Genomic DNA, 25,449 nt, shown 5'->3' on the forward strand with positions numbered 1-25,449 from the left:
AGGTGGGAGTGCAATGTGATGTTGCGATACTATTTAAATCTGCACACGTGTGTAGAACGATCCGATGCGAGTTTCTTTAATGACTCAGCTTTATTTACACTTGTTCTGCATACAACTGTAAACATGACAAGCAGCTTCATGTGCCGCTACACGCGACGTCGCGGTTTACTTCCTCTGTAAAGCATGTGGTAACACTGATGTAACACACACATCGAGTCACAATCCATTTGTGCGTCTTTCTCACACTAATCGAAACACATTAATTTACCGCCCAAGAACCCAAAAGTTGGGTTGTGGATTGGTTTTCAGTGGGTTCTCAAGCAAATTAACTGGGGAAAAAAAGGAAAGACATCTAGAAAACTATTGACAAAAGTTTGTCTGTTTGTCCTCAAACAGTTACATTTATTAAGAAGAAATTTGTAATACTTGCATTGTTTTTCACAAAGAAAAACACTGAAAAATATAGAATGTGTACCACGCAAACTTCAATGAAAACATTGTGTTTACAGCCCTAATTTAAATGTATATCTCCAGGAATAAAGAATAAGCTAAATTTCTTCAAGTAAAATTAAAGAAACTGCACAAATTGACATCCATTCATTTTCTGAGCTGCTTTCTCCTTTTTAAGGGTGGTGGGCATCTGCTGGTGCTTATCTCAGCTGATATCGGGTGCTAGGCCGAGGCACACCCTGAACAGGGCGTAAGTCCATCATGGACAAGTGTACATTTGAATGCTATTTAACATGTAGAGTTTTAAGGTTTTCTAATGAATGGTATCAACAATATTTTCTCTTAAGCTATGATTTGATTCTAGCCTGAAACCAATGACAAAAGGTCTGAAAGCTTTACATCCAAACATATTTTTGCTCTCTGATAAAACGCAGATGGCCATAAGTGTCTCCAACAAAGACAAATGTTATTCCTTTTAGCTCTGAAAGCTACTTTTCACCCAGCTCTGAATGTCTATTATTGTGCTGTGTACAGCTAATCACAGGGTGTGCTACAGTTAGTCTTACTATTCTATATATATATATGGCAGGTCATTAAATAGCGACCCAGTTTTAGAATTCACCCAATTAAATATATTTTCTCAAAAACCACTGTTGAAAACACATATATAATCTTTTTAAAAACATAAATTTATATATTTTCCTGTGCAACATGCATTTCACAGCATGCCTGCCAAAAGAAAAGTTTATTTCAAAATAAAAGACGAGTCCAACATGTGAGACATTAAGCATTTATTCATTTTTGACCAGCTGTTCGTGACCCGCCGATTACAGGTCCACGACTCACTTTTGGGTCCTGGACCACCAGTTGAGAATACAAGTTTTACAGGAGAATGAATGTCCGCATCAACTCATGTCAATCAATCAATCGATCAATCAATTTTCACGCAGAACATATAAAAACCTCAGCAATAAAACAATATCCTCCTTCCCGTACACCCACACACACCCACACACACACACACACACACACACACACACACACACACACACAGACGCTCACCTACATCTGCACACAACCAATATAATAAACCCTGAAATAAATAGATAAAACAAACATTAATAAAACAAAATAAACAGTCATTGGTGAATATTTGAATAAATGAACAAGCTGAATACTGTCACATTGTGTTTTAGTGACATACACATTTTGGCAGGACAAAGGAATTCAACTGATGTTTAAGCAGTTTCTAAATGCAATAGAAAGCTGTGGATACTTTTATTTGTTTTTATTTTTAGAAAATCAATCACAATAATCGTAATATGAATGTATTATAGATGATGGTGATGGAATTACTTTTTGTCTCTGGCGGATATCAGAGTTTAACAACAGCGCTAAAGCTCAGTGGGTAATAGTTTATGACTAGGGCTGTGCATTGTCATGAATCTGACAGTATGATACAATTCACAATATGATATATCCTGATACTAAAAAATACAATATACATCACAATATGAGTAATTACAAATTTCACCTTTACAAGTACAAAGTGGTATGAAATACAATGTATGTCTCTTTTTTTTTTTTTTTTTTAAAACGTGCGAGAACAAAAAAACTTTAACTAACTAATTCAAGTACAAACATAAAAAAACAAGTGGTATGTTTATCATACAGTTAAATTATATTTTTCAAAAAAGTTTTACTTCTTCCTCCTACAACAGATTATGATTCTATTAAGTTCTTAAATTTGTTTACAAAAAAAAAAAAAAGTAACCACATACATCTATAAAAGTGCCCAGTGTGTTTTATGAAAATAAAGTGCAATCAACTTCCAAGTTAAAATGCATTGAGCAGTGACGTAGTTTAACAAGGTCTGATGTGGTTCACTGACACTTCGTGACCATGCGTTTACGTGCTATACATATGTTATTGCAATTCAATTAGTTTTTTCGTTTTTTCGTTAAAAATCAATACGATAATTGAGCGCTAAAATCATAGGCGGAGTTTGAGAATCTTGGAATTAAATTTATAGACCAACCACAATTTGTGTAATTTATACAAAGATGAAAAAATATATTAGTGACATAATTTATAATGTTGACTACAATAATTTGTGTGTCGTTTAATCAGGCCGGCGGTTGCTTTCTGCTTCATTTTTTCTGCAGTACCATACATGAACTGCTGGGTGCAGTGTCGCTTTACCATTTATATTTTGAAGAAGAATTGCACAACAGAAGAAGAAGAGCACCAAAAAATAACTTCATAACTTTAAATATTTGTATATTATGTATATTAAGAATTGTATTTTTTTGAATTAATTCAGAAAAAGTTTGTTGAACACATTTGACCACACCCCGCAAACTATGGGTGAAATATTGCGAAATACAGGGTTCACTACAGGTTGTAGGTTGTACTACATGTCAGCTGTGAGCCTGAAACCTTTTTGGCTCTATAGAGGATAAAGCAGATACAGATGATGAACAAATGTAAAAATACACTTTGACATTTTGCGACTCACATGCTTAAAAATAAATGAGTTTATGACACTTGCCGACGAGATGAATAGCAAATGCAACATATTCCCAGATGTTGACTCTATTTTGTTAAGCGAGAGCTGGAGTGAGGAGGGAAGCAGGAGCCAGAGCTTGAAACATGAAATCATCTGCTGACGTCCTATCAGCCACTCTTTTCCCTAATGCCTTTTTCTTGTCTTATGTGCAAACAGAAGAGGACGGTCCCTGATCTCCAGCAAGGCTTTAATAAATCTGAATACCTGACACTGTCACAAAATGAAGCATCATCTGGGGACAATATCAAACATAAACAAGTGGAACAAAGCAAAGGGGAGAGGATTAAAAACTAGATTCAAAGTTAGGATATATAAGGATAGAGAGGGAAAGAAATACTGTTCTCCATCAAAGAACTCTAGTCATCACCGATTCAATCACATCCCTCTGTTTCGCTCCAGTGTTCCTCCTCCTCCTACGTGACATTTCTAGGTTAGAAAGCTCATATTACAGGTTGCCATTGTCATGTTTCACTTACACTCACATTAAAGGTATTTCCACAGCAATGACCTTTCCCTTCGTGTTGGACTTGTCTTGTTTTCTATTATTTCCAGTATAAGTAAGTCACCACAGGTGAATAGAAAGGACGATTTGTGGAAATGCCACCATCCCATCATTCCCTTTAGTTGCTCACACGTTCTTCCAACGCCTGCAGCCTGTGTTGTCGATACCCATCTTCGAATGACATTCTGATGCACATTATTTCCTGGGAGAATGATCAGATAGTGTCCACATTCTTCATATTAACCTGTTAAATTAGAGTTCAAATCAATCATAAGCAACCTTTAGCAGCATGTCTTGGAAAGGGAAACACCAAAGACATCAAAGGACCATGAGAGAAGCTTTGAATCATTTTTTTTTTTTTTTTATGTTAAGGTTTCATTTATTCAAACAACTGTTTTTCAGAAAATTTGCTGGAATTATTAAGCGGAAGTCAAGAAAACATCAAAGCAATCAGCATCATCTGAAGAAGACTGGCAGTTGACAGTCAAAACGTGTCAGGAAATCAAAGTAAATTTCCTGAAAAACAGTTGTCTAAATAAATGAAATGTAACATTCAGAAAGAAAACAAAATTAACTTGATGGAATTTTTACACGGAAGTCTAGGAAGCATCAAAGTGATCAGCAGACGTATCTGAAGAAGACTGGCAGTTGACTGTTGAAACATGTCTGGAAATCAAAGTAAATTTCCTGAAAAACCTTTGTCTGAATAAATGAAATATATCATCTTATTAAAAAAGAAAACAAAATCCACTTGCTTGAATTATTACGGGGGAGCCTAGGAAACATCAAAGCGATCAGCAGATGCCTTTGAAGAAGACTGGCAGTTGACAGTCAAAACATGTCAGGAAATCAAAGTCCATTTCCTGAAAAACAGTTGTCTGAATAAATGACACATTAACATATTAGTTTGGAGTAATATTAATCAAAAACATGACATGGTTCGACCTCTTTTTTCACCCACTACAGTAGGAATTTGAATACAAACAATGATGCTTTGTTCCTGATTGGAGTGTTGTACCCTGAATTGAAGAAGAAAAAGGTGGGATGCACACTCAGGGGTTTGGCGGAGAATTGAATGTCATCAATCAGCATTAACCATCAGCTCTGAACTATCGACTGATGATTCACTACTGCAGAATCTCTAAAATGAAAGGCAGCGGCAGCATGAGGCAGGCGCACACACTCACTTGATTGGCACCTCAATGAGTCTGGCAGGCGAGCCTTTGATTGCACTAACTGTCGATATCAATATTAGATATAATTGTTTTCCTTACATACGTGCATGGAGCTTCCTCATCTTTCTTTGGACAATGATTGCATTGAATAGTGGATTGTGTTTATGATCATTTGGTGTGAATTTGATGCATTTCCATTAGTCAATGTTGTTTATATTGTCAGAAAAAAAAAAAAAAGAAAAAAAAAAAACATTCAATGCTTCAATACACTTACCAATGATGTCATCCTAACACCAGTGCACTAAGATTCATGACCCACTAGACAGCAAGATTAGCAGTGTATAGCTGTAAATCCATCGTTTCCAGGGGAGTAGCCAGTTATGCACACATCAGCCCTCTTTCAATTATCACATTAGGTGTGTTACCAGAATGCACACACACACACACACGCACACACTGTCTCATTGTATATTCACCAAAGTCAAACTCAATTTGAGTTGAAATCTTAAATGGGACCCACAATTGCCAAAGGAGTTATTCAGGGCTGAGAGAGCATTCCTGCTTTCCACCCCAAGGTCAGAAGAGAAGATGAGATTTAATTGAAATCAAGAAGGTCTACCTGATAGCTGGAAATAATTAGTAATGTCAGAAGTGAGTGCGGAAGAGTCACGGATGAAGGAAAATATAAAGGACATCAGGCTGAGATAAATATGGAGGGTCAGGAATTTTAGTGAATTGAATGTCAGTCCGATTGACTGGAGTTGACACCAAATGTCACGCCTGAAACATAATGAAAAGGAACTGAAACTTTGCCAAAAGTTTGTCAAGAAAAGATTGATATTTTAAAAATCTTGTTTTAAATGGTGTCACTTTGGATTTACTGACAAAAACTCTTCGCCGAAATCGAACTTGCTCGTCCTCTCGTCGTCGTCTAGTTTTGCTCTTCCCACCCGTAAAACAAACTCCACCGCCCTCCAACCCCAGAAGACTGGAGGTGTCACTTCTGCTGCTCCCAACATTTCCACACCAGTTAATAAAGGGGAAATGAAATGAATCACTGTGGCTGTCTTTCCTCACGGTGAATCGGAAATTATCATAGAGATGGGTATTGGTGCCCTCACACAGATTACGGAGTGAGACATAGAGAGACGGTTTTTGTTTCACACACACACACACACACGTCACACATACACATACACACACACACACACACACTCATACAGTAGCCTAAAATAAAGTGCAGGATGAAATTGGCTCCAGTGATGTCATCATAGCCACGGTGGTGATTACAATTTTCTCCTGCAGGTATGAAAACAGACATTTCAGTGACATTCAGGGTTTTCTATTTCTATTCTTCCTTTGTGGGTGGGTGTTGTTCCATAGATGGACCTTACAACTGACACTGCAAGAGGAAACACAAGAACAGCTATCCTCTGGGGATGGCGGACACACTAAATCAAAGACGTGTGGGGTTTATATGTGATAGTTAGCGCTCTGGGCTAAACAGTATAAATGACACCGGGGTCAATGGGTAGCTGGCAGTCCCAGTGGGGCAAAGCACTTTCATTAGAATTCTCACTGTGTCCTCTTCTGTGGCTGTTTGTGATCACTGGATCATTTTCATCATCATCATCATCATCATCTATAAAACGTGATTATTCAAGCCTCTTCGAGCTCTAGAGCTTTTATTTTGTTAATTCTCAACTGTTTCTTTAAAGCCCAAAACAGGAAAAGTGGTTCCAGGGCTTTGCACCAAGAGTACAGTAAATAAGTAAGTAAGTATTTATTTAGCACTTTTCTAAAGCACATGCATCACACAGTGCCCACATAGTGGTGTGATGTGTAAAAACAAACAATATAAACATTAACAGCTATGCACATTCAAAGAAAGGCAGTACGAAAAAAATCAGTCATCAGCTGCATTTTTAAATATTTAGTGGTTTCAACAGTACAAGTTCCAAAGGAAGACTGATGCAGGGTTTAGGAGCCACCGTCTAAAATGCACAGGAGAGTCTACTTAAAGGAACAATAAGATGACTTTGGTCAGCGTTTGGTTGGTGACATATGGCCAAGAGGAACTAAACCACAAGGTTTTTGTTTACGTGCTTCTAGGCTTAAAATTACAGAAAAATGTCTTGATTATGGGCCAAACTCCTGGAACAGTTAAGACACACCTAGTCTATACTATACAATCCATTCAATAAGGATAAGCAAAGTTAATAGATAGATATATTACCTTTATTGTCACATATGTAGAGCTACATACATGCAATTTGTCTGCCACGATGTAGCACCAGGGCAGCAGTTAGGGATAAAGGACTTGCTTAACATCCCTCAGTGGTGGCCCAGGTGAGATTTGAACCAGTGACCATTGACTACTGCAGGAGACATGAGCCGTGTTTAAAATATCATACTGACATACTACTCATTCTAAGTTTGACGTAAAAATGAGTATATAGTGCGTTCACATTAAATAGTATGAAAAAATTGAGCACGTGAGCAATACCCAGATGTATACTATATGGGGAATTTTTTTAAGAATGCACGGTAGACACACTAGTCATACTCAACCCACCCCATGATGCATTGCGACCGGATATCCAGGGAATGTGAAATTGTTATTTGACTGACTTCGAGGTAAAAATCATACATTCCCGTTTCACAACAAAAGCATCTCCTCTTGTCTTCCCTTAGTTTTTTTAACTCTTTGGTAATTAGGCCTCTTGTTTTGAAGTTAACTGGAAGTTTTGTCAGTAGAACAATGGTGTGTTTCTGAAATGTCATCCATTTTTAGACCCACTTGTTCCTGTTCTTTAGGGTCAAAGGAGTCTGCCGGTGCCTATCTCCAGCTCACATTAGGCGTTAGGCGGGAAGAGGTTTGCTCATTGAATGCCAATGTATTCTCCGCCCACTCTACCAATAGTAGGTGGGACTACCTGCCCCAGATGAATACATTACATCAGCCAATCAGGGTTGGCTTTATGAGAAAGGGCTCCTGAGATATGACGCGCCGGTGTATATCTTATGGTGAGACCTCTCACTCATATTACTCAGAGAAACGGGGTTATGTAAATAACCTATAGTTTGGGCAAAGCTAGTGCACAGATGGGAACATTGTTGTGAAGAATGTCGTGATGATGACATCATTTGGTTATAATTTTATCCTTGCATGAATTGTGCGTTTCTGTTTTTGTGTTCTTTTTTGAATAGCAACATTTGGTCTTATTTATGTTATTTTTAACATTTCCAATAAGGATAATAAACTAAATATTGTGAGTCCACCCCCCCCCTGCCCCACTATAATGAAAAAATAACTATCTCTTGCCTACAGAAGGATATTTGTGTCCCTGTAATATCAGTCTCTGAATGCTGGCCCAGTAGTGGACTGGCGCCATTGTAACGTCGCGTTCGAGCGCTGCATGACTTTGGAAAATGGATAGATGGACGTTATTATACAGATGAATCAAAAAAAGCAATGAATCAACTATGATGTGATTTTATTGATCTGATAATAAGTGGAAGCACTTGGAACTGTTACTGATTAATTAATGTTGTAAATTGACTCGAAACACCTTTTCCACCTCAACTTTTGAGCTCACCATTTCTTTCGAGTGACTTATGTTTTCAGACAAATACAAAACGTCCAACATCAGTCAGTCACTTTTCTAGTCAGAAATACGTCATCACTTACGTTAGGCCTCATTCACCTGACAAATAAACGTCATTTATTTTCAGATATTTACAATAATTATCCACTTTCAAAGTCTTTTAAATACACACACGGTTTTTGTCAAAAGACTTTAGTTGAACAAATTTGCAGGTTGTGTTTTGAAAGAATTGCAAACACCTTGTTTTTGTGTGTGAAATGTATCTAAAAAAAAACTTAAATTAAATTCACTTTAACTGTTCAACCATACCATGGTCTATAATATATATATATATATATATATATATATATATATATATATATATATATATATATATATATATATATATATATATAATTTTTTTTTTTTTTTTTTTTTTTTTTTTTGTGGTCTTTGCCTTCTTTCGGTTTCTAGGTATTCTGGGCTTGGGCAAGTCTTGGTCTTGGATATTGTGGTCTTGGGTACAACGCTGCTAACTGTCATACTCGTACAATTCGTGCATCATTTGTTCATTCATTTTTTTCATTATGTAACAAAAACAAGAGAAAAAAAAAAAAAAAAAAACGCTCATTATTTGATATTTGTTTCCAAAACCAAAATGAAAAACGAAAAACGATTTGCCAAAGTACGTGACCCGGAAGTGAAGCATTACACATTCCAAGAAATCTTTAGCTCTACAACACTTAGGAGTCTCTAAACCATCCGAAATGTCCGTGAGGAGGTTCTGTGCCCAACGCCAGCTAAAGCGAAAAGGACACGTTTCAGATGCACAGTTGGAAGCAGCGATCTTATCATGCCGAACTGCTGTTAGCATAGCTGTTAGCGTCGGATGAGAGTACACTTCCGGGTCACGTACTTTGGCCAATCAGTAATGGAGAATATGGATAAAGGTGTTTGTTTTTAGTTTTCTGTACCGAAGCAAAAGAGCTTGAATTTGAAAAACAAGGCATTTTCCTTTTTTTCATTTTGGTTTTGGAAACAAATATCAAATAATGAGTTTTTTTTTTTTTTTTTTTTGTTTTTCATGTTTTTGTTGCATAATGAAAAACGAATGAACGAATGATACACGGATTTCGTACCGACTGTGTTAATACATAAATATTCAATCACTACAAGTTTGTGAAGCTTGTTTCTAAATTAGCTTGTAATTTCATGGAGCAGTTATTGCATGTCATGTTGTTTGAGTCATCCATGCCAACTATATATGCCTATGTGTGTGAGGAAAAGGCTTTATATCTCCTGCTGTGACTGCTTTATGGTTATTGTGTCTGACAGTGAGTCAGTAATGAGGGGTTCATTTTGTGTTCAGCTGAAAGGAAACAACAAAACAACAAAAACAATTTTTCTTTCTTTTTTTTTCTTTTATTTTGTATTTTTCTCTCTCTCTGGTGCAATTTAAGGATTGCTTGTATTTGATTGGATCTTTTAAGGACTGTATTTTTCAGTGCAACCCTTGCTCACTTTCACACTCTCGTCCTTCCACGTGTCCATCAGTTAACGTCGCTCTCTGCTGTAAATGCTATTCGACAATGCCCTGCACTCAGCACACCCCAAATAAAGTGCGTGGTGACAGAAACATTAACACGAGCCGCCGAGTACCTCAGTGATTTTAGTGCTAGCATAACTGTCAGTCAAGGCCCGGGGGGATGAAAGAAGTGTATATGTGAACTTTCCACGACAGTCAACATCAAAACACTGAAAATAAAGATGTGATTGTCAGTTTGCTGCTTTTATCTGCTTTCATGTTCCCCGTATTACATGATAAGAATTTTTTTCTTCTTCTTTTTTTAAGAACATGGGAAAGTGGATGAATTAAACATGTTTTTTTTAAATGTCCAATCCTTTTTACGATAACCCTTTTTAGTCATTCAGTGGACTTATCACAGTCACGGCATATAAATAGGACTGGATTCATTATTCAGGTGAGGTTTCAGTGAAAAATTAATATTTGTCCCTAGGGAAGGGTCTGTGGTGCTTTGGAAAAGGAAAACCTTTAAAGTGTACATGCTCGAGGGGCTCGTGCGAGAGCCTGCCTTTCATATTAAAAAGCCTCTCCCATGCTACGCTACACATTGATATTGCAAATATAGGTTTGCTCATCAGTAATAACCATGACTAATACCTCACACAGTCTGTGCTCATGCCTAAGCTGACTGCAAAAAAATATTTTGAAGCCAAAGAAATCAAAGGGAGGCTAAAAAGGATGATAGCAATGAGTGTGTGCCTCTGACATCAGCGCTGTATACAGATTACACATTTTCAGGACTTGCCTGCTAGGACAAAATACCGATAACTCCTCGAGCTGTTGAGCTTTTGAACAAAAGCTCTTTTTTTGTAACAACACTGAATGATTGTTGTCAAAAAATACCATTCTATTTTTTTTTCCACCCATTCAAAAAGTAAAAAAAAAAAAACACACAACAAAACACTCCACGTCAGGCTTCCTTTTGAAAACCGTCACGTAAGGGGGGGGTCACACTTTTTCACCCAGCGCTGATAACTCATGCACTGAATCCTAGCTGCCGTCGGTGCTGAGTGGTTTTCAGCCTGCCAGTTATTAGGTGAAAGATGGGTTTCACGATGCCTTTGTATCCACTTCCCAGCTGCCTGGCCGTGGAGGCAATAACAGTAATGTATGGCTAAGGGAAAACAGAGCTAATCATCAATGACTGCAAGATATATGGCATATACAGTGGCACCTTGTTTATTACCCTCTATTCTCCCCGTGCTGTATCCAGCGGCTATTCAGACAGGCCGACGACTCTCAGAGCTTCCTCAATGTTAATTTGATTTATTCTTGTTTTCCATAATAATTGGGGGCAATGGGTCAGTGTGATGAATTTACTTGTTACATGACACAGCGTGTCGTTGCTACTGCTGACGTACAATTGGTCTCTCAGCTCTCTTTTCCATCAATTTAAAGCCAGGTCTCATTTTTATGTGAGACCTGGCTTTATTTGAGCAAATATCCAACGACACGCAGTTCTCAGAGTGACGGACTTCCTTCTCCAAGGACCTGCTAATGCCCAAAATTAAAGATTAATTCAGTCAAATAGGAAGGTTAGATTTTTAAAAGTGACATTTACATATTTAATTCAAAGTTATTATATTAAAAGCTCTATTGTTTGGAGAGTGCCCCTGCAGGAATGTATCACGGATCAAGTCCAAGATAAACGGTATTTTGATTTTCTATTAAATGTTTTAATGCATGTACAAGATTTGTGTCTGCTTTTTATTCTGCACTCCAGCAATCAGGATTGGGACGTCGTCCAATCAAATAGTAGGTAGATTGACTCTTAAGTGACGACTGATGGATGCTGAAGGGTCCTTGGGCAAGACATTGGAAACCCAAGTTGCTCCTAATAGAAGATGAGCAGCCTGCACATGCAGTTCAGTCACTATTGGTGTGTGAGTGTGTGACAGTGGTTAAATGTGGTGGCAATCAGGGTTGTGGTCAATTACATTTTTTCAGTTACAATTACCCTTTCAATTACCCATGTTCAATTACAATTCAATTACGATTACAGTGACCAGTTTTCTTCCATTTCTTCCATATTACAATTAAATTACAATTATTTTTATCCTCAGAAAGTCATTTACAAGTATGTTCTCAATTACAATTACTGAGCCTGAAATAAATAGCGTAATAAAATGTAACCTTCCTCTTGTGTTAGCTTTCTGTTAGCATTTCTTATGATAACGGGTCCTAAATCAGCTGTAAAATACACTAAAAACAAATATCCATCATCTAATTTCTTTCCTATCTATTGGTTACCTTGTGAGGCTTCAATCAATGATTATTATAATATTTTTAACTACATAGGTGTAGAACTGTACATAGAACTGTAACATGGCTTCCCAGTTTTTCCTTAAATTATATTTGACATTGTTTATTGAATTTTCATGGCAATGACAATTACAAAGTCAATTATCTAAACTCAATTACAATTTAATCACGGTTGGGACAGCAACAGATTTTAAAACTTACAATTATAATTATAATTATAATTTTAATCATAATTATAATTAATTATCAATCACACAATTACAACTACAATTGACCCCAAACCTGGTGACAATGTAAAGCACATTGGAACTGGTGATAAGAAAAAAAACACTATATATTACATTAAATGACATTATATTTTTTATAATGAAATGTTCTGAACGCAATTGTGATTTTTTAAATGGGTAAATACTACTTTTAGGTAGATAATTGTCATTCCTATACTTCTACTTTGGAAGGACATTTATTAACACTTCTTACAATGATTGGAACATTTTTTTATGGGTTTTTACCCCCAAGGAGAATGTTTTCACATGTACACTGATCAGTATAGTTAGTGTTTGTCGATAGAAACTGCTGTTTCTGTTTTATGTTGCCTCTTTTCTCTCTTTAGATTGTAAATGAGAGTCAAATGTATATTCAATCTCTATCTTGCATTTCCATTTCCTTCAATGGTCCATAAGTGCTGTTTTATGGATCCAAATGTCCTCTTTAAACCCCAGCCATGCCCTAAATAAGATAAAAAACAAAAAAAAAAAAAAAAGTTCAACATAAAAAGTTGCTTTTAAAATTGTGATAATAAAGGTTTTACTTTCATTCGTGGCCTTTTCAAAAATAATAGTGAACCATATATTTATTTATTTCATTAATACATGTAAGACATTTAAAAAGCTTTAGATTAATAAATAGAAATATGATTATTCACAAATTTTTATCTTTGGAAAATGCCCAGTGCCGTCCAGGTTTGAACCCACTTTTGATTATTATTGTTATTTAGATATTACAGTAATGACTGCATGTTTATGCTACAGGACAAGTGTCAAACTCAAGGCACGGGGGCCTAATCCGTCCCTTTGGAGCAATGAATTTGCCCGTAGGAGAACGTAAAAATGAGAAAAACATGAATCATTGTGTCAATGAAACTCAACAATATTTGCAGGGGCTGCTTCACAGTTTTCTCAGTGCTAATATTGCATGATTGCAGTCATTTTTAATGTTAAAGGAGCATAGGGCAGGATTTTTTTTTTTTTAATGCTAATGAGTGATGGAGCGCTCTAAACCACACATATTTTTACCTATTGCCTTGAAAAGTCAAAGTCAAAGTCAAAGTGTTTATTGTCATCTGTACAGTTAGAAACACGTTTCCCTGTACAATGAAATTCTTGCTTTGCCGACCGCCAGTGAATGCCTACGTAATAAAGGAATAAATAATGAAGGAATAAATCGAGATAAAAGAACTATAATAAATACAGTGGCATGCAACACTGTTATTCAACAAAACCTGAACATTAAATACAAAACACCTGTACAATTAAAAATACAAATATATTAGCTATACAGAGGAGAGGTGATATATACAATGGTATGTGCATAAAAGCTGTTTCATAATAGAGAGACATGGTGTTAGCTGTGCATGGGCGCATCTAAAGTGCGAATGCAGGTGGTGTGCAAAGTACAGTGGAGAAGGGGGGGGGGTGGGGTGAATGAATAGTTCATTAGACTCCGATCACTCATTTAGGAGTCTAATGGCCGAGAGGAAGAAGGAGTTTTTGAGTCTGCTGGTCCTGCATTTCACACTTCTGTACCTCCGGCCTGAGGGTAGAAGTGTGAACAGTCCGTGTTGGGGGTGAGTGGAGTCCTTGATGATGGCGGCAGCTCTCCTGTGGACTCTGCGCTTGTAGATGCTCTGCAGAGAGGGCAGCGGAGACCTGGTGATCTTCGTAGCAGTCTTCACTACTCTCTGCAAGCGTTTGCGGTCCATGACAGTGGTGTTGCCGTACCACACGGTGATGCAGCTGGTCAGGATGGGCTCAACAATGCAGCTGTAGAAGTTGCTGAGGATCTTTGAGGACATCCCAAATTTCCTCAGCCTCCTCAGGAAGTACAGCCGCTGTTGAGCTTTCTTCACCAGCTGTGTGGTGTTGAGGGTCCAGGTGAGGTCGTCTCTGATGTGGACCCCAAGATATTTGAAACTGCTCACCCTTTCCACTTCCAGCTCCTGGATAGACAGTGGCTGATGAGGACGCCTCTCCTTCCTCATGTCCACTATCAGCTCCTTCGTCTTTTCCGTGTTGAGGGTGAGGTTGTTGTCTTCACACCACGTCACCAGACTGGACACCTCCCCCCTGTAGGCCGCTTCGTCTCCGCCAGTGATACGTCCTATCACTGCGGTGTCGTCCGCAAACTTCAGGATGGTGTTGTCCTTGTGGGAGGCGACACAGTCGTGGGTGAAGAGGGTGTAGAGGATGGGGCTGAGGACACAACCCTGAGGAGTGCCAATGTTCGTGATAAGGCTGGCTGAAGTCCTGGACCCAATCCTGACAGACTGGGGCCTGCCAGTAAGAAAGTCCTGGAGCCAGTCACAGAGGGAGGGGTGGAGTCCAAGGGAAAACAGTTTGTGGGTGAGTTTGTGGGGGATGACCGTGTTGAAGGCAGAGCTGTAGTCTATAAAGAGCATCCTGATGTAGGAGTCTTTATTTTCCAGGTGGGAGAGGGAGAAGTGAAGGGCAGCAGCAATGGCGTCCGAGGTGGACCTGTTGGGACGGTAGGCATACTGCAGGGGGTCCAGTGTGTCCGGTATGCTGCTCCGAATGTGGGTCAGCACCACCCTCTCAAAGCACTTCATAATGATTGGAGTGAGTGCTACTGGCCTGTAGTCATTCAGACAGGTGGGGGGGCTCTTCTTGGGGAGGGGGACGATGGTGGTGGTCTTGAAGCATGAGGGTACGGTGCTCTGACTGAGGGAAAGGTTGAAGATGGAGGTGAGCATGTCTGTCAGCTCGTTGGTGCATGCTCTGAGGGCCCGCCCAGGAATGTTGTCTGGTCCTGCTGCTTTGCGGGGGTTTATCCTCCTCAGGACCGTGCGTACCTCGGCTGATGAGACGACCAGTGGGGGGTGGGAGGGCGGTTGGGGGTTAAGTAGATGCCTCCTCTCTGTGCTGGGGTTGGAGATCTCAAAGCGTGCGTAGAAAGTGTTGAGGTCATCTGGCAGGCTGTCTGAGGTGCTGGTGGTGCTGGAGCTGGTCCTGTAGTCAGTGATGTGCTGCAGGCCTTGCCACATCCGCCCAGAGTCAGCAGTGGAGTAGAAGTCATCCAGCTTCTCTCTGTACTGCTTCTTGGCCGCTGTGATGGCCTTCCTCAGTCCGTACTTTGCAGTTTTGTACTCACTCTCATTGCCAGATGTGTATGCAGCAGAGCGAGCACGTAGCATGTGTCGTACCTGACTGTTTATCCAGGGCTTCTGGTTGGGAAACTTCTTGACTTGTGCGGTGGGTACGATGTTGTTGACACAAGTGCTAATGTACCCAGTCACGTACTCAGCATAGTCCTGTACGTTGACAGAAGAGTCCTCCAGTGTGGCTGCAGCTCTAAACACATCCCAGTCTGTCCTAGCAAAACAGTCCTGCAATGTGCCCTCAGTCTCTGGGGTCCAGAGCTTAACCTGTTTGGTGATCGGGGGTGAGTGCTTCAGTCTTTGTCTGTAGGCCGGATACAGGAACAAAGAGATGTGGTCCGATTGTCCGAAGTGGGGGCGGGGTGCAGCCCTGTATGCCCCACGTATGTTGGTGTAAACATGATCCAGGGTGTTTTTCTCACGGGTGGGAATGTCCACATGCTGGTAATATTTGGGAAATACAGACCGTAAGTTGCAGTGGTTGAAGTCGCCGGCGGCAATCAAAACGGCATCGGGATGTGCCGTCTCGAGTTCGCTGATGACGTCGTGGAGTTTACCGAGCGCTACGGTAGTGTTGGCTCGCGGCGGAATGTACACAGCGGCCAGAAACACAGACGTAAATTCCCTTGGTAGGTAGTAGGGACGGCATCTCAGCAATAAAAACTCCACGTCCGGTGAACAGTGCTTGTGTACGGTCCGTATATCTCCGCACCACGCGTTGTTGATAAACACACACACACCGCCCCCTTTCCTCTTACCGGAGGCTGCTGTCCTGTCTCCGCGGTGCACCGAGTGAGTCTCGAGCTGCACCGCCGACTCCGGGACGTTGTGTGAGAGCCAGGTTTCAGTGAAAATGAGGGCACAGCATTCTCTCATTTCCCGGTGTGTTGTCATCCTGGCTCTTAGCTCGTGCAGTTTGTTCTCCAGAGACCGCACGCTAGCAAGCAGGAGGCTGGGTAGCGGTGGTCGGTTGGCACGGGCTTTCAGCCGAGCATGGAGCCCTCCCCTCTTGCCTCTCTTACGTCGCCGTCTCCGGAGCACTCTCCTTGGGTCAGCTGGTTCACTCGAGGTCGAGGTCGGTGCGTCTGGGTCTTCCTGGTGGTGATGGCGGTGGCCGCCGGAGCGCACAATGAGTTGTAGCTCCGGAGGTAAAAATCCAGTAAACTCAGATCTTTTTGAGTTTGCAAATGTTTAGATTTAACATTTTCATTTAACATTTGCATTTAGATTTAACATTTCACGTTTAGGTTTAGATTTAACATTTATCTTTAAATGTAAGATTTAGCATTATATTGATTAGATTTAGTGTTTGGCATTACATTTTTAAGAGAAAAAAAGACAAATTTCATAAACATTGCTGTAAATCTGGTCAAATGTAACATATGAAAAATCCACACATTGTTGCTAAATGTTGCAAAAAGCTTTATTTTAGCATGCACACCTTTACAATCAGCGCCCCATAAATACTTGACTTTATCACATCGTGTCACACTGTGTGGCAGCACACCCAAAAACTACAACCACAGTGTTATTCAACACCTGTGCAAGCAGTGATTTAAAAAAAAAAAAAAGAGATTATGGTTGGCAGGGTGTGTGTGTGTGTGTGTTTTGGTCCTCATTCAGGCTCTTCCTCCTTTGTGAGTTGTTGTGGTGATGAGCGCTGATTGCAGATTGTTGTGGTGTTTGCGTCTCTCGTCTCTGGCCCATGCTGCGTATTTGGCCAGGCCTGATTGTGTTGATGGTGACACCGGCATCTTGTCCTCAGGTGGGGCAGGTCGGCCCGGCGGTGGTCCGGGCGTAATGAAGGAGATGTAACCAGGCAATCTCACACTCAAAAAAGAGTCAAGTGTAAGAAATCAACATTGGTGTTTTGCCTTTCCAACTGTGCTCCCTGCTGGCGGAAATCACACAAGAGATGTTGTGGGGTTGTTTTTTTTCTACATATTTATTTTCTCACAAAAAATGACATTTGAGAATTTTGATTTGTCTTTGTTTCCTTGACAACAATGACGACTAAAGGAATTTAAAATTAACATTGTTTCAAGTAGCTGTGTTGTATAACCACAATGGAGAAATGGGGTCTTCAACCAACAACATACTTTTAATCAATTGTAACAAACAGAGAAGAAGAAAAGGGTTTGGCACTCGGTTCTTCAAGAGATCCTTTCTTTCTTTGTGCACTTTGTCCTCTCCCTGTGCTTTGTTATTTGTTTGGTGTTCTAATCTCTGCCAAGTCAATAATATTCTTTGTTGTCTGAAATTGTGTGTCAGGAACAAAAAGGCCTCCTCCTTTTGTTGAAAGTACCTATCTGTGACTTTTCACTCTCTCCAAGATAAAGTAATCATTAGATGTTGTTTTCTGCCTGCAATTACTTTCTGTTACAACGGGTCAAACACAAGGAAAGCAGAAGGGGTCGAGGGAAGACAAGGCTAGATAGATTACAGGTGAGGAACTGTATATAGGTCCCACAAGTGCTGATAAAAACGCATGTGGTGCAGAGTCACACTGTTGTCGGCAGTGTCTCAGTAAATGCATCAAAAGTAATTACTCTGGAGTACATATGGACAACGTTGTGGCCTTCTTACCTGTGTCACATCATCTGCTTTGAAAGAAAAAGCCATTTATTACATCTAATGCCATTTGTCTTAGATGTTTAAGGAGGGAGCAGAAGCCGTGCGTTTCTTAATGTTATGGTATTAAAGGTATTTTCAGACAAGGAAGAAAGTGATTCACTTGACACCATTTTTGTTCTAGTTTGTTCCCAGTATACCCAGTGTTATCTGTCTGTGTAAGCCCCATGATCAACACCCACCAATGTTTTTCCACAACTTTCAGTCTGTGAAAACACCAAACACTTGGCAAGTCACTTTGACAGAGTTTTTGGGGTCAAATGCAAGACACCGTGGTAAGAATGAAGTCACTACACTGCTACGCATCCGATACGAGACTCCACATCCCACAATATAAAGCGCAATATTTTTCTGACATGAGAGAGTGCTTCCAGTGGAGATCAAATGCTTTTGAGTAACAATTTCAACCTTTCACATCTTTTTTTAACCACTTAGATTTGTTGATCAATGAGGCCTACACTATGGTGCGGATTCACAGAAAGTTTAGTGGTATTAAAACGTGCAAACGTCACTCCACGTGCTAATAAGGAGTACAAAGCCCAGGGAATCAGGACTGTGCATCTTCAGCGCATCAGAATGAGCCCTCATTCCATTTAGCACGTTTCCCTCTAATGAATAAGTATTGGAAGCGGATCTTCCAAGGGGAGCAAAAATATGGGAGGAGGAAAAGCAAATCAACGAATGCAGGTGACGCAATGCGATTCATGAAATCTGGAACTGTTTGCGGTGATTGTTTTAGTAAGGAAATATAGAACAACTGAGAAGCAGGTGCAGACACACACGCAGTTGACAAAAAAACATATTATAATATATATATTATATCTTCATACACTGTAAATATGTTGTGTGAAATTAACCCTATTATCCTCAAATATTACAAACACATTTTTTCCCTTGGGGTCAATCTGACCTCATGGATATTTGTCTTTAGAAAGGGTTCTTCTGAAAAGTTTTTGTGTCAGGCACTTTTTTATTTGTTGAATATATAAATAAATAACCCCTTGATAATGAAATCTTAATGTGTTCTATATTGCCGCCATCGGGCCATACTTTTCAATTAGAATAAATATATCTTGAATAGTTTGCATTCTTAAAAATCTTTCATCCAAATCTTTTCTAATTTGGGGTAAACATTTATGATTTTCACAGAATTTACCCTATTGAGTGATGTTCTCACGTAAATATTGTATATATTATATAAAATATAGGTGGTAGAGGGGTTGTCCTCTGATCATTCCAGGTCTATACCGGTCTTTGTGTTGAAGTGTCCTTGGGCAAAACACTGAACCCCAAATTGCTTCAAGTGGTTGACTAGCGCCTTGCATGGCAGCGCTGTCCCATTGGTGTATAAATGTGAGCGTGAATTAGCTGATATGTAAATCACTATTTACATATACATATTTTGTCTGTGAAAGGTGTTATATAAGTAAACATTGCTTACTTATTTACTTACTTACTTATATTGTTGTCATTGGTGTCGGGGTCAAATTGACCCCAGAGGAACACCAATGTGTCCAATATGTGTTAAATACATTGATAAAAAAATTCCATGATCATTTTATGTTTAATCAATTGTACCTATCAAATTAGGAAAGGCCATGAAATATGAAACAAAGAAAGTCGTTCTTTTTTGAATGGTGAACATTAAATGGGGTCAAATTGACCACAAGGACAATTGGAGGGTATGTGTTCACAAATTTCCAAACTCAAATGAATGATGTATTTCCAAAGGTTTTTTTTTTGTTTTTTTTAATAGCTCATAGCTCGCCTGCATTTCCTCCTATGCCCACTAGGATAGTTACAACTCACATTTTGAGCAACAACTGCTCTGTAGCAATGATAAGATTTGGCTCTTAACATCTGCAGGTCTGCAGAAAGCCCCAAAAATCAACCCAAGCTCGTTGATAATGAGCACTTTAAACTGTTTACTGCACAATCTATACTCACATCTTCTTTAAATACAGTTTAAAAGACGTCAAAATGTTCCCTTCACTTCAACAAATCTTAAAGATCTTAATTCATGCCATCCTACGATGTGACTCCACTGACCTCTAAGTCCAAAAGACCTACTTTCTGAAGCAAACACAGAGTTATTGTTGAGACAATGAAATATTTACTTTATTCTTTCTTGCCCTTCATGGCAACGTCAATGACAGCTCTCATTGCTTTCAGCTGGGATTGTACCGCAGCACCTGCAGACATAAATAACAAAAGTCGGACATGTACTGAGGAGATATTTTCAGGCTGACTGCAGTGAGAACTTTTTATTTCTAACAGACTTTTACTCTTTTAGTAAAACTAATACAGAACAGACACAAGCATGGTATTTAAATATTGTGACATGAGGCAATGGACATCAACATTTTTAATTTCTCAGTTCTATGCGACAAATTAAAGCCTTGGAAAAAAGGGGGATGATAATGAAAAGCCTTGACGTAAGTAAGCCTTTCATGGCTGTTCAAACTCAATGACTCTGAGAAAGTGAGACATTCAGAAAATGTAACGCTCAGATCATCGCCCCGACTCCTCGTGACAGAAACCTCTCCTCTTTTTCTAATATCTCGCTTTTATCAATAAACATTTATCCAGTTTGCTGGTGTGGAATGATTGCAGGATTGCATCAAGTGATGGATTCTGTCTCTGTATAATAACTACTTATTTACGTCCACTGAAGTTTCCTGGAGATTAAAAGAACGTTTCCTTTTTTCTAGGATTCTTGACTTATTTACTCCGTCTTATGTCTATCTCTATTTATAAAGCTAGAGTTTATCCCAGTAATTTACATCCTTTACAGGGGCTTCAAATGTAGAAACTTTCATGGTACACATATTTTTAACATTATTTCACTTTTCTCGCATTTAGCTAATTTTTCATTCACTTGATACAAATTCATGTAAAACAGCATGTTTTATAATAAAATGTGTAAACATGAAAAATAAATCTAAATGTAAATGCTAAATCTAAATGTAAGTTACATATAAATGTTAAATGTAAAACCTAAATGTTAAAGCTAAATCTAAATGTTAAAGCTAAATCTAAATGTTAAAGCTAAATCTAAATGTAAAAGTTAAATCTAAATGTTAAATGTAATGCTAAACATTAAAGCTAAATCAAGTGAGTTAACATACAATCTGTGTGAGGGCAGTTGTTCACACCTTCCCTTAGGTGATGTGCAGTGCGTACACGAATCATTAAAGCTCTTTTGACTTTGTCAGTTTGGAGCAATCCCGCCATGTCTTGCTCTTCCCCTCTCCTCACTCACTGAGTCACAGTCAGTGGTGTGGGCGGGGCCTCATGATCAACAGGTGCTCACCTCTCCACTCTGCATAATTTCTAAACATCTAGCTTTACACTTGGCGACCAATTTAACATTAAGATTTAGATTCAACATTTAGGTTTAACATTTAGATTCAACATTTAGATTTAGATTTAACATTTAGATTTAGATTTCGACAGGTGCTGACCTGCCCACTTTGTATAATTTCTGAACATTTAGCTTTACACTTGGCGACCAATTTAACATTTAGATTTAGCATTTAGATTTAGATTTAACATTTAGATTTACCATTTAGATTTAGATTCAACATTTAGATTTAACATTTAGATTTAGATTTAACATTTAGATTTAGATTTAACATTTAGATTTAGATTCATTTTTCATGCGTTCACATTTTTAACAATGATATAGAGCATTGCTGTTTTACTTGAAATTCTGCCTCAAATGAAAGAAAAATTAGCTCAATGTTCAAAATATGTCAGCTATGAAAAGGTGACTGAGTTTTTACATTCAGTTCACCACACATTTGTTATTTCTTTTTTTTTTTTTTTTTCCAACCCACAACAGTTGCATAAAATCACACAATATGACAAAAATAACAAGACACATTTGTGTACATGCTGAATTACTAATAGTAATAAAAAATTTTTAAAAAGTCAATTAAAAACAAATGGCAGCATTTTCTGAGCCTCTTTCCAAGGAAATGTTTTCAGGAGTGGTGAAACCGTTCTTTGATCAGGCAGTTTTATCAGGACGCGTATCAACTCTACCGTCACACACTTTATTCAAATGATTAACGATGATGAATGTTTATTGCAGCAACTCACGTGGACACATCTGCAGTGAAGTAAAGCTGTTGTGCTTTTGATGTGTTCCTATTATCCAAATGAAATATATCTAATTAGATTGTCGTAAGTCGCAGTGAGGATTAGGGTCTTGCCGACAAGAGGCATGTGCGTAATGGCATTTTTTAATGACAACATAACATACATGCTACATGTTACAGGTAGGAAAAATAATGCAAAGACTTTACCAATTAACACTGTAGGATGTTCCGGGGAGCGAGGCCACCATCCTGATGGTTGTTGGAAGAATTTAATGTCCTAGATGCATGCAATTATCCATTTAATTAGCTATAATGAGTTTGTGCATGCTGAAATAATGAGTTGAATCGTGATATGTGTGCAGACCTAAACGTGAAGCTCATCAAGATGTAATAAGCTCTGACAGTAAATATCATCAACTGTCATGTCTAATCATACTATTATACCAAAAAGCTCCGATCAGATTGCTAATTTTACTTCCTGGTCACACGTATGTAAGGAGTGGGCCCGAGTATTATATTTAATTGCCATTGCGGAAAGAAGATCTTCTTCCACAGTGTGCATGGGACTATTAAGAGCAAAGTAGGACAAGTAAGAAAACAATGTGTCAACGTGGAGGATTGCTTTCCTTTTTTAATGTGCCTCATTAAAACATGATAGACTGTCACTGTACCGTGCTGTTATTGTTGCAGTCATTCACATTGTTTTGATTCAGTGTTTGTCGTGTTGCACTTTACTGTTCTGTGAGCAATAATCAGGTGTTCTCTCTAAAATTGTCCAACTAAACCAGCCCAAAACTTGAGCTACTGTTAAATCAAGGCTGCTTTATAATCCTTAGTGTGTTGCAGGCTTCCTATGGTGCATATGTAAAGCAGATTCAACAAAAAGAGTCCATGGGCAGTTTGAAAATATGATTAAACAAAGATTTATGTTTTTGTAAGGTGCAAAGAGACACGTGTAACTGCAGAAAACCTCATGCAAGCAAAGGGAGAACATGCAAACTCCACACAGGAAGAATCCCTGCTCTTCACCTCTGGGAATAAAACAAAGTAATCAGAAGTGAGACAATAGTGCTAGCAGCTAATCCACGTTAAAGTCTAAATGGACAAAATGTGTGCTTTTGGTGGTTTTACCTGTTTTGTGCCGTCATCGGTGGTTCTATGTGCGCTCTATGTCATCGCCGATACATCCTGTTTTTAATCCGCTCCGAGCGCGGTTGCATTCGTTGATAGGAAACGCTCGTAGACTGACAGAAACAATTACTCTAGAATTCGCCTGTTTGATTTGCTCTAGACATTAGCTGCGTTTGCGTCACCCTTGGAAATGCACCTGAATTTTGACAAAACACGCTAAAAGTTTTGACGCTTTCATGAGAAGGAATTTCAGACGTTTTCGATATGGAAATGTGTTGCAAAAGCACCATGGAAACACATTCAAAGCACAAATATACTTTTGTCGACATTTAGAAATATCGCTTTTATTTTCCGAAAATCTGTAATTGAAACCCAGCTAATGTTTGCAGGTTCACACAGAACAAACAGTAGATTCTCTGAACAAGCAAAATCTAGAGCATTTGAAACTTTCTAGGATGCTTTCAGAAAACAGGTGTGCATGTTTTTCCATGTTTGGAAACACTTTTAATTCATTCTTACTACTTAAGACAGTTGACAATTTTAAATCTTAAAATGATTTCTATGCTCTTTGAAGACACTGTATCTATTTATGTATGTGTATATACGTATATATGCATATGTGTGTATCCATAAAATGAAGAGTCCGTCCTTAAGACTGCTCTACTGTAAAGTGCCTTGAGATACCATTGGTTATGATTTGGCGCTATACAAATAAAGATTGATTGATTGATTGATTGATTTAACATTGTGGTGTGACAAAAAAAACATACACACAGTTGAGTAAACTAGTAAACTGAGTAGCAGCAAAGCTAGTGTTGACTTCCTGACCAAGTTATTTATTTACAAGATGATCAGAGGACTTCACAAACACATTAGCTTGCTTTCATTTTTGTAATACACATGACAATGTTTTTTTGTTTTTTTGTTTTTTGTTTTTTACTTCAAACTTAGTTTCAGCTGCTTAAAGATCATCTTTTCATCGCTCTAATTGCAGTAATTAATCATCACATTTTCATTTTCGCTCAGAACCCACACTTTTTTTTTTTTTTTAATCTTTTAGATGAAACTTTGTCTTTACCTCATGTTGAATGTTCAAACAAGCTGTAATCTTTGATCACATGAATGGAAGGTCAGCTGAAAGTTGATGCAGCGGTGTTTGAGCCGTGGCATGTGTTGATGTAGCAGATTGCTTTAGGCTACCGCTGGTATTGACCTTGTACTTGATGCGAGTGGAAACCAAAAACCAACGTCTGGAAACAAACAAAAAGAAAAAAAGAAAAATTTAAAAGGTGATAGAGTGTAGCAGAGTGAATTCATGTTAGAGATGTAAAGAGGACTGATACAGTATATCCTACTCAAGAAGCAATACTGTTACTTGATTGAAATTGTACTCAAGTCCAAGTAAGTCATGTAAAAAATAGTCAAGTACAATTAAAAAGTAGCTCAGTTAAATAGTACTCAAATTAAAAGTTAGTTACTTTCACCCTCCACGGTTCCCTTGCATACAGTATACATTGCATGTATAAACTTAATAAATAAGAGAAGAGATCTTGCACAAAGGTTTGTAAAAATGTACAATTCTTTAAAAAATTAAAAGAACACAAATAAATTCAATTCAATTCAAAAAAAAAAAAAAAAAAAAAAAAAAAAATATATATATATATATATATGAGGCTCTATGTATAGCTACAATTATGAACTCTAAAACTGAGAAAATAACCGACATTCAATATTGTTTTTTTGGCGCCGTGCATTATGTTTAATCTGGTCGGTCGGCTATGATGTGATGCATTTGTTTTCATGGGAGACCGTGGCTCAGGTGGTAGAGGGTCGTCTTCTGATCGAGAGGTTGGGGGTTCGATCCCAGTACCTGACTATGTGTTGAAGTGTCCTTGGGCAAGACACTGAACCCTAAGTTGCTCCCAGTGGTCGACTAGCGCCTTGCATGTCAGTCCTGTCCCATTGGTGTGTGAATGTGAGAGTGATTGGGTGAATGAGCTGATATGTAAAGTGCTTTGGGACTGCTTCAGTGTGGTGATAAAGCGCTATATAAAATCAAG

At 38.5% G+C, this 25,449-nt stretch overlaps 1 protein-coding gene across 1 annotated transcript in view; it reads left to right on the forward strand.

Annotated features, from left to right (window-relative positions):
- Positions 1–25,449, forward strand: part of pcdh11 (protocadherin 11) — a 239,962-nt gene that overhangs the window by 201,829 nt on the left and 12,684 nt on the right.

This window comes from Gouania willdenowi, chromosome 10, assembly GCF_900634775.1.
Source record: "Gouania willdenowi chromosome 10, fGouWil2.1, whole genome shotgun sequence".
Taxonomy (NCBI): domain Eukaryota; kingdom Metazoa; phylum Chordata; class Actinopteri; order Blenniiformes; family Gobiesocidae; genus Gouania; species Gouania willdenowi.